The sequence below is a fragment of the Chiloscyllium plagiosum genome, unplaced genomic scaffold (genome assembly GCF_037043375.1).
Source record: "Chiloscyllium plagiosum isolate Xiang-an unplaced genomic scaffold, Cpla_swu_hap1 HiC_scaffold_220, whole genome shotgun sequence".
In the NCBI taxonomy this organism is placed as follows: domain Eukaryota; kingdom Metazoa; phylum Chordata; class Chondrichthyes; order Orectolobiformes; family Hemiscylliidae; genus Chiloscyllium; species Chiloscyllium plagiosum.
In genome coordinates, this window is record NW_028270359.1 from 77,501 (window position 1) to 87,577 (window position 10,077).

The 10,077-nt window shown below is 43.9% G+C and overlaps 1 long non-coding RNA gene across 1 annotated transcript in view; it reads right to left on the reverse strand.

The window, feature by feature from the left end:
• Positions 1–1,967, reverse strand: part of LOC148133736 (uncharacterized) — a 2,736-nt gene extending 769 nt beyond the window's left edge. The window contains exons 1-2 of the long non-coding RNA XR_015756158.1: positions 1,133–1,967; positions 1–452 (exon numbers count right to left, since the gene is read on the reverse strand). The exon at positions 1–452 is cut by the window's left edge and continues 769 nt beyond it. This is a non-coding gene — a long non-coding RNA (uncharacterized LOC148133736). The remainder of the gene's footprint in view (positions 453–1,132) is intronic.
• Between the last annotated feature and the right edge of the window lie 8,110 nt (positions 1,968–10,077).

Genomic DNA, 10,077 nt, shown 5'->3' on the forward strand with positions numbered 1-10,077 from the left:
CATTTTGGACACGAGCGCCTGTGGACGGACGGCCGGAGTCAACGTGGGGGTGGCCCGTCCTCCAATCGTGTCAAGAGACCCCTGCACCGGCCTCTGACCGAGTTCCCCAAACCTGGGTGACGAGCACCGCAGGGCGGCAGCGCCGTCGCACTTGGCCGGATGGCAGCGGGAAGGACCAGCCTATACACAATAGCGGCCACCCACTCCCAGAGCCGGTCGTGCGGCGCCCGAGGCCGTCCCTCGACTCGTAAGGGGCTTTAACGTGTGCTCAGGCAAGGGTCAGCCCACACCCTTCCTGGCGGCACCCAAGGGATCCAGGCCACTCGCGTCTCTCGCCTTCATTTTGGACACGAGCGCCTGTGGACGGACGGCCGGAGTCAACGTGGGGGTGGCCCGTCCTCCAATCGTGTCAAGAGACCCCCCGCACCGGCCTCTGACCGAGTTCCCCAAACCTGGGTGACGAGCACCGCAGGGCGGCAGCGCCGTCGCACTTGGCCGGATGGCAGCGGGAAGGACCAGCCTATACACAATAGCGGCCACCCACTCCCAGAGCCGGTCGTGCGGCGCCCGAGGCCGTCCCTCGACTCGTAAGGGGCTTTAACGTGTGCTCAGGCAAGGGTCAGCCCACACCCTTCCTGGCGGCACCCAAGGGATCCAGGCCACTCGCGTCTCTCGCCTTCATTTTGGACACGAGCGCCTGTGGAGGGACGGCCGGAGTCAACGTGGGGATGGCCCGTCCTCCAATCGTGTCAAGAGACCCCCCGCACCGGCCTCTGACCGAGTTCCCCAAACCTGGGTGACGAGCACCGCAGGGCGGCAGAGCCGTCGCACTTGGCCGGATGGCAGCGGGAAGGACCAGCCTATTCACAATAGCGGCCACCCACTCCCAGAGCCGGTCGTGCGGCGCCCGAGGCCGGCCCTCGACTCGTAAGAGGCTTTAACGTGTGCTCAGGCAAGGGTCAGCCCACACCCTTCCTGGCGGCACCCAAGGGATCCAGGCCACTCGCGTCTCTCGCCTTCATTTTGGACACGAGCGCCTGTGGAGGGACGGCCGGAGTCAACGTGGGGATGGCCCGTCCTCCAATCGTGTCAAGAGACCCCCCGCCACGGCCTCTGACCGAGTTCCCCAAACCTGGGTGACGAGCAGCGCAGGGCGGCAGAGCCGTCGCACTTGGCCGGATGGCAGCAGGAAGGACCAGCCTATTCACAATAGCGGCCACCCACTCCCAGAGCCGGTCGTGCGGCGCCCGAGGCCGGCCCTCGACTCGTAAGAGGCTTTACGGAGTGCTCAGGCAAGGGTCAGCCCGCACCCTTCCTGGCAGCACCCAAGGGAACCAGGCCACTCGCGTCTCTCGCCTTCATTTTGGACACGAGCGCCTGTGGAGGGACGGCCGGAGTCAACGTGGGGATGGCCCGTCCTCCAATCGTGTCAAGAGACCCCCCGCCACAGCCTCTGACCGAGTTCCCCAAACCTGGGTGACGAGCACCGCAGGGCGGCAGAGCCGTCGCACTTGGCCGGGTGGCAGCGGGAAGGACCAGCCTATTCACAATAGCGGCCACCCACTCCCAGAGCCGGTCGTGCGGCGCCCGAGGCCGGCCCTCGACTCGTAAGAGGCTTTAGGGAGTGCTCAGGCAAGGGTCAGCCCGCATCCTTCCTGGCAGCACCCAAGGGAACCAGGCCACTCGCGTCTCTCGCCTTCATTTTGGACACGAGCGCCTGTGGAGGGACGGCCGGAGTCAACGTGGGGATTTGCCCGCCCTCCAATCGTGTCAAGAGACCTCCACACAGGTCTCTGACCGACTCTTAGAACAGACAGGGAGAGTTTGGCAATTCTGTCAAAAAATTGACAAAGTGTCAAAAATTCGACTTCCAAGAGCTCTCCAGCATGCACTCATACCCGCCATTAGAGTGCTATGCCCGTGGAACCGTTTTTCGGATGCCTTTCAAAAAGGTCCCGCGCCGCCATTTTGTTCTAAAAATCGTGTTCCCAGAAATCTCCGGGTACCCCGCCAACCTCACTGTGTAACAAATGCAAGTGGCACTGAATGGGTCTGAATTTCAAATTTGACTGCATCGCTCTGGAACTCGATCCCCGCAAAACCGTTTGGATTTTTCCCGCTCGGGACTTCCGCGACAGACAAAGTTAAAGTTTTCGGGCTGCAGACACAAAATGACAGTTGGCCATTTGCCGGGCTCAATTCACACAGTTCCTGCGGCACTTCGGAACACATGTTCGGCGCGAGTTTGTGAATCTTTCCCGATGCTTCGGCACTTTCCTCCGCTGACACTTAGAATATTTTTCACACTTTGCTGAAAAATTTTCTAAGTGTTTTTTCCTAAGTTTTTCTGGTTACTGATTTATTATTTTTGATCATTTTTCTAAGTTTTTCTGGTTACTCATTTCTCATTTTCGGGCATTTTTCTAAGTTTTTCTAGTTACTGATTTCTTCTTTTTGGGCATTTTTCTAAGTTTTTCTGGTTACTCATTTCTCATTTTCGGGCATTTTTCTAAGTTTTTCTAGTTACTGATTTCTTCTTTTTGGGCATTTTTCTAAGTTTTTCTGGTTACTCATTTCTTCTTTTTGGGCATTTTTCTAAGTTTTTCTGGTTACTCATTTCTTCTTTTTGGGCATTTTTCTAAGTTTTTCTGGTTACTCATTTCTCATTTTCGGGCATTTTTCTAAGTTTTTCTAGTTACTGATTTCTTCTTTTTGGGCATTTTTCTAAGTTTTTCTGGTTACTCATTTCTTCTTTTTGGGCATTTTTCTAAGTTTTTCTGGTTACTCATTTCTTCTTTTTGGGCATTTTTCTAAGTTTTTCTGGTTACTCATTTCTTCTTTTTGGGCATTTTTCTAAGTTTTTCTGGTTACTCATTTCTCATTTTCGGGCATTTTTCTAAGTTTTTCTAGTTACTGATTTCTTCTTTTTGGGCATTTTTCTAAGTTTTTCTGGTTACTCATTTCTTATTTTTGGGCATTTTTCTAAGTTTTTCTAGTTACTGATTTCTTCTTTTTGGGCATTTTTCTAAGTTTTTCTGGTTACTCATTTCTTCTTTTTGGGCATTTTTCTAAGTTTTTCTGGTTACTCATTTCTTCTTTTTGGGCATTTTTCTAAGTTTTTCTGGTTACTCATTTCTTCTTTTTGGGCATTTTTCTAAGTTTTTCTGGTTACTCATTTCTCATTTTCGGGCATTTTTCTAAGTTTTTCTAGTTACTGATTTCTTCTTTTTGGGCATTTTTCTAAGTTTTTCTGGTTACTCATTTCTTATTTTTGGGCATTTTTCTAAGTTTTTCTAGTTACTGATTTCTTCTTTTTGGGCATTTTTCTAAGTTTTTCTGGTTACTCATTTCTTCTTTTTGGGCATTTTTCTAAGTTTTTCTGGTTACTCATTTCTTCTTTTTGGGCATTTTTCTAAGTTTTTCTGGTTACTCATTTCTCATTTTCGGGCATTTTTCTAAGTTTTTCTAGTTACTGATTTCTTCTTTTTGGGCATTTTTCTAAGTTTTTCTGGTTACTCATTTCTTCTTTTTGGGCATTTTTCTAAGTTTTTCTGGTTACTCATTTCTTCTTTTTGGGCATTTTTCTAAGTTTTTCTGGTTACTCATTTCTTCTTTTTGGGCATTTTTCTAAGTTTTTCTGGTTACTCATTTCTCATTTTCGGGCATTTTTCTAAGTTTTTCTAGTTACTGATTTCTTCTTTTTGGGCATTTTTCTAAGTTTTTCTGGTTACTCATTTCTCATTTTCGGGCATTTTTCTAAGTTTTTCTAGTTACTGATTTCTTCTTTTTGGGCATTTTTCTAAGTTTTTCTGGTTACTCATTTCTTCTTTTTGGGCATTTTTCTAAGTTTTTCTGGTTACTCATTTCTTCTTTTTGGGCATTTTTCTAAGTTTTTCTGGTTACTCATTTCTCATTTTCGGGCATTTTTCTAAGTTTTTCTAGTTACTGATTTCTTCTTTTTGGGCATTTTTCTAAGTTTTTCTGGTTACTCATTTCTTCTTTTTGGGCATTTTTCTAAGTTTTTCTGGTTACTCATTTCTTCTTTTTGGGCATTTTTCTAAGTTTTTCTGGTTACTCATTTCTTCTTTTTGGGCATTTTTCTAAGTTTTTCTGGTTACTCATTTCTCATTTTCGGGCATTTTTCTAAGTTTTTCTAGTTACTGATTTCTTCTTTTTGGGCATTTTTCTAAGTTTTTCTGGTTACTCATTTCTTATTTTTGGGCATTTTTCTAAGTTTTTCTAGTTACTGATTTCTTCTTTTTGGGCATTTTTCTAAGTTTTTCTGGTTACTCATTTCTTCTTTTTGGGCATTTTTCTAAGTTTTTCTGGTTACTCATTTCTTCTTTTTGGGCATTTTTCTAAGTTTTTCTGGTTACTCATTTCTTCTTTTTGGGCATTTTTCTAAGTTTTTCTGGTTACTCATTTCTCATTTTCGGGCATTTTTCTAAGTTTTTCTAGTTACTGATTTCTTCTTTTTGGGCATTTTTCTAAGTTTTTCTGGTTACTCATTTCTTATTTTTGGGCATTTTTCTAAGTTTTTCTAGTTACTGATTTCTTCTTTTTGGGCATTTTTCTAAGTTTTTCTGGTTACTCATTTCTTCTTTTTGGGCATTTTTCTAAGTTTTTCTGGTTACTCATTTCTTCTTTTTGGGCATTTTTCTAAGTTTTTCTGGTTACTCATTTCTCATTTTCGGGCATTTTTCTAAGTTTTTCTAGTTACTGATTTCTTCTTTTTGGGCATTTTTCTAAGTTTTTCTGGTTACTCATTTCTTCTTTTTGGGCATTTTTCTAAGTTTTTCTGGTTACTCATTTCTTCTTTTTGGGCATTTTTCTAAGTTTTTCTGGTTACTCATTTCTTCTTTTTGGGCATTTTTCTAAGTTTTTCTGGTTACTCATTTCTCATTTTCGGGCATTTTTCTAAGTTTTTCTAGTTACTGATTTCTTCTTTTTGGGCATTTTTCTAAGTTTTTCTGGTTACTCATTTCTTATTTTTGGGCATTTTTCTAAGTTTTTCTAGTTACTGATTTCTTCTTTTTGGGCATTTTTCTAAGTTTTTCTGGTTACTCATTTCTTCTTTTTGGGCATTTTTCTAAGTTTTTCTGGTTACTCATTTCTTCTTTTTGGGCATTTTTCTAAGTTTTTCTGGTTACTCATTTCTTCTTTTTGGGCATTTTTCTAAGTTTTTCTGGTTACTCATTTCTCATTTTCGGGCATTTTTCTAAGTTTTTCTAGTTACTGATTTCTTCTTTTTGGGCATTTTTCTAAGTTTTTCTGGTTACTCATTTCTTATTTTTGGGCATTTTTCTAAGTTTTTCTAGTTACTGATTTCTTCTTTTTGGGCATTTTTCTAAGTTTTTCTGGTTACTCATTTCTTCTTTTTGGGCATTTTTCTAAGTTTTTCTGGTTACTCATTTCTTCTTTTTGGGCATTTTTCTAAGTTTTTCTGGTTACTCATTTCTCATTTTCGGGCATTTTTCTAAGTTTTTCTAGTTACTGATTTCTTCTTTTTGGGCATTTTTCTAAGTTTTTCTGGTTACTCATTTCTTATTTTTGGGCATTTTTCTAAGTTTTTCTAGTTACTGATTTCTTCTTTTTGGGCATTTTTCTAAGTTTTTCTGGTTACTCATTTCTCATTTTCGGGCATTTTTCTAAGTTTTTCTAGTTACTGATTTCTTCTTTTTGGGCATTTTTCTAAGTTTTTCTGGTTACTCATTTCTTCTTTTTGGGCATTTTTCTAAGTTTTTCTGGTTACTCATTTCTTCTTTTTGGGCATTTTTCTAAGTTTTTCTGGTTACTCATTTCTCATTTTCGGGCATTTTTCTAAGTTTTTCTGGTTACTGATTTCTTCTTTTTGGGCATTTTTTCTAAGTTTTTCTGGTTACTGATTTCCCAACGTTGGAAATGCATGAAACTCGGCCTGAACACGGTGGCAGGGTCCGCTCTCGAAGGCGAGACCTTCGGCAGAACCACCGGGTCAAATCCGGCCGGGCTAGCCGGCCTCGAGCACTCAAAGTCGGTATGAGCAGTCAAGTTCGCTCCCATCACAGTTTGGACCCTAAAAAATCTAAGTGTCACTGGTTACTGATTTGTACTGACTCGAAAAAATTCTAAGTGTCGTTGGTTACTGATTTGTAACCACCGGGTCAAATCCGGCCGGGCTAGCCGGCCTCGAGCACTCAAAGTCGGTATGAGCAGTCAAGTTCGCTCCCATCACAGTCTGGACCCTAAAAAATTCTAAGTGTCACTGGTGACTGATTTGTACTGACTGAATAAAATTCTAAGTGTCGTTGGTTACTGATTTGTAACCACCGGGTCAAATCCGGCCGGGCTAGCCGGCCTCGAGCACTCAAAGTCGGTATGAGCAGTCAAGTTCGCTCCCATCACAGTCTGGACCCTAAAAAATTCTAAGTGTCACTGGTTACTGATTTGTACTGATTCAAAAAAATTCTAAGTGTCGATGGTTACTGATTTGTACTGACTGAAATAAATTCTAAGTGACGTTGTTTACTGATTTGTAACCACCGGGTCAAATCCGGCTGGTCTAGCCGGCCCCGAGCACTCAAAGTCGGTATGAGCAGTCAGGTTCGCTCCCATCACAGTTTGGACCACTTGCCGACTTGGGAAATGCACGAAAATCGGCCCCAACGCGGGGGCCGGTCCGCTCTCAAAGTCGAGACCTTCGGCTGAACCACCGGGTCAAATCCGGCCGGGCTAGCCGGCCTCGAGCACTCAAAGTCGGTATGAGCAGTCAAGTTCGCTCCCATCACAGTTTGGACCACTTGCCGACTTGGGAAATGCATGAAAATCGGCCCGAACGCGGGGGCCGGTCCGCTCTCAAAGTCGAGACCTTCGGCTGAACCACCGGGTCAAATCCGGCTGGGCTAGCCGGCCTCGAGCACTCAAAGTCGGTATGAGCAGTCAAGTTCGCTCCCAGCACAGTTTGGACCCTAAAAAATCTAAGTGTCACTGGTTACTGATTTGTACTGACTCAAAAAAATTCTAAGTGTCACTGGTTACTGATTTGTACTGACTGGAAAAAATTCTAAGTGTCGTTGGTTACTGATTTGTACTGCATCAAAAAAATTCTAAGTGTCGTTGGTTACTGATTTGTACTGACTCTAAAAAATTCTAAGTGTCCTTGGTTACTGATTTGTACTGCATCAAAAAAATTCTAAGTGTCGTTGGTTACTGATTTGTACTGCATCAAAAAAATTCTAAGTGTCACTGGTTACTGATTTGTACTGACTCAAAAAAATTCTAAGTGTCGTTGGTTACTGATTTGTACTGCCTCAAAAAAATTCTAAGTGTTCTTGGTTACTGATTTGTACTGACTGGAAAAAATTCTAAGTGTCACTGGTTACTGATTTGTACTGAGCCTAAAAAATTCTAAGTGTCACTGGTTACTGATTTGTACTGCCTCAAAAAAATTCTAAGTGTCGTCGGTTACTGATTTGTAACCACCGGGTCAAATCCGGCCGGGCTAGCCGGCCCCGAGCACTCAAAGTCGGTATGAGCAGTCAAGTTCGCTCCCATCACAGTTTGGACCCTAAAAAAAGTCTAAGTGTCACTGGTTACTGATTTGTACTGAGCCTAAAAAATTCTAAGTGTCACTGGTTACTGATTTGTACTGCCTCAAAAAAATTCTAAGTGTCGTCGGTTACTGATTTGTAACCACCGGGTCAAATCCGGCCGGGCTAGCCGGCCCCGAGCACTCAAAGTCGGTATGAGCAGTCAAGTTCGCTCCCATCACAGTTTGGACCCTAAAAAAAGTCTAAGTGTCACTGGTTACTGATTTGTACTGAGCCTAAAAAATTCTAAGTGTCACTGGTTACTGATTTGTACTGCCTCAAAAAAATTCTAAGTGTCGTTGGTTACTGATTTGTAACCACCGGGTCAAATCCGGCTGGGCTAGCCGGCCTCGAGCACTCAAAGTCGGTATGAGCAGTCAAGTTCGCTCCCATCACAGTTTGGACCCTAAAAAATTCTAAGTGTCACGGGTTACTGATTTGTACTGACTGAATAAAACTCTAAGTGTCGTTGGTTACTGATTGGTACTGACTGAAATAAATTCTAAGTGACGTTGTTTACTGATTTGTAACCACCGGGTCAAATCCGGCCGGGCTAGCCGGCCTCGAGCACTCAAAGTCGGTATGAGCAGTCAAGTTCGCTCCCATCACAGTTTGGACCCTAAAAAAGTCTAAGTGTCACGGGTTACTGATTGGTACTGACTGAAATAAATTCTAAGTGACGTTGTTTACTGATTTGTAACCACCGGGTCAAATCCGGCCGGGCTAGCCGGCCTCGAGCACTCAAAGTCGGTATGAGCAGTCAAGTTCGCTCCCATCACAGTTTGGACCACTTGCCGACTTGGGAAATGCACGAAAATCGGCCCGAACGCGGGGGCCGGTCCGCTCTCAAAGTCGAGACCTTCGGCTGAACCACCGGGTCAAATCCGGCCGGGCTAGCCGGCCCCGAGCACGCAAAGCCGGTATGAGCAGTCAAGTTCGCTCCCATCACAGTTTGGACCACTTGCCGACTTGGGAAATGCACGAAAATCGGCCCGAACGCGCGGGCCGGTCCGCTCCCGAAGGCGGGACACTCACCCTAAGCCTGGCCCCACCGCCGGCCAACACACCCTTCAAAATCACACCCATCCGACAATGCTACTCAAAAAGGATCCAAATTCAGAAACACCCCCTTCAAAAGGCACTCCGTCCCCGGCCACACTACCGGGGCATGCTCCCCTGGGCGATAATTAAGCCCCCACGACTAATTGAAGCCAACCACAGCCGCAACTCGAAAGGAGAAGTCAGTAACCAATTCAAAAATGCACTTGGTTACTGACTTCTACAGACTCAAAAAAATTCTAAGTGTCGTTGGTTACTGATTTGTACTGCATCAAAAAAATTCTAAGTGTCACTGGTTACTGATTTGTAACCACCGGGTCAAATCCGGCTGGGCTAGCCGGCCTCGAGCACTCAAAGTCGGTATGAGCAGTCAAGTTCGCTCCCATCACAGTTTGGACCCTAAAAAATCTAAGTGTCACTGGTTACTGATTTGTACTGACTCAAAAAAATTCTAAGTGTCACTGGTTACTGATTTGTACTGACTGGAAAAAATTCTAAGTGTCGTTGGTTACTGATTTGTACTGCATCAAAAAAATTCTAAGTGTCACTGGTTACTGATTTGTACTGACTCTAAAAAATTCTAAGTGTCACTGGTTACTGATTTGTACTGCCTCAAAAAAATTCTAAGTGTCGTTGGTTACTGATTTGTACTGCCTCGAAAAAATTCTAAGTGTCACTGGTTACTGATTTGTACTGACTGGAAAAAATTCTAAGTGTCACTGGTTACTGATTTGTACTGCCTCGAAAAAATTCTAAGTGTCGTTGGTTACTGATTTGTACTGCATCAAAAAAATTCTAAGTGTCGTTGGTTACTGATTTGTACTGACTCTAAAAAATTCTAAGTGTCCTTGGTTACTGATTTGTACTGCATCAAAAAAATTCTAAGTGTCGTTGGTTACTGATTTGTACTGCATCAAAAAAATTCTAAGTGTCACTGGTTACTGATTTGTACTGACTCAAAAAAATTCTAAGTGTCGTTGGTTACTGATTTGTACTGCCTCAAAAAAATTCTAAGTGTTCTTGGTTACTGATTTGTACTGACTGGAAAAAATTCTAAGTGTCACTGGTTACTGATTTGTACTGAGCCTAAAAAATTCTAAGTGTCACTGGTTACTGATTTGTACTGCCTCAAAAAAATTCTAAGTGTCGTCGGTTACTGATTTGTAACCACCGGGTCAAATCCGGCCGGGCTAGCCGGCCCCGAGCACTCAAAGTCGGTATGAGCAGTCAAGTTCGCTCCCATCACAGTTTGGACCCTAAAAAAAGTCTAAGTGTCACTGGTTACTGATTTGTACTGAGCCTAAAAAATTCTAAGTGTCACTGGTTACTGATTTGTACTGCCTCAAAAAAATTCTAAGTGTCGTCGGTTACTGATTTGTAACCACCGGGTCAAATCCGGCCGGGCTAGCCGGCCCCGAGCACTCAAAGTCGGTATGAGCAGTCAAGTTCG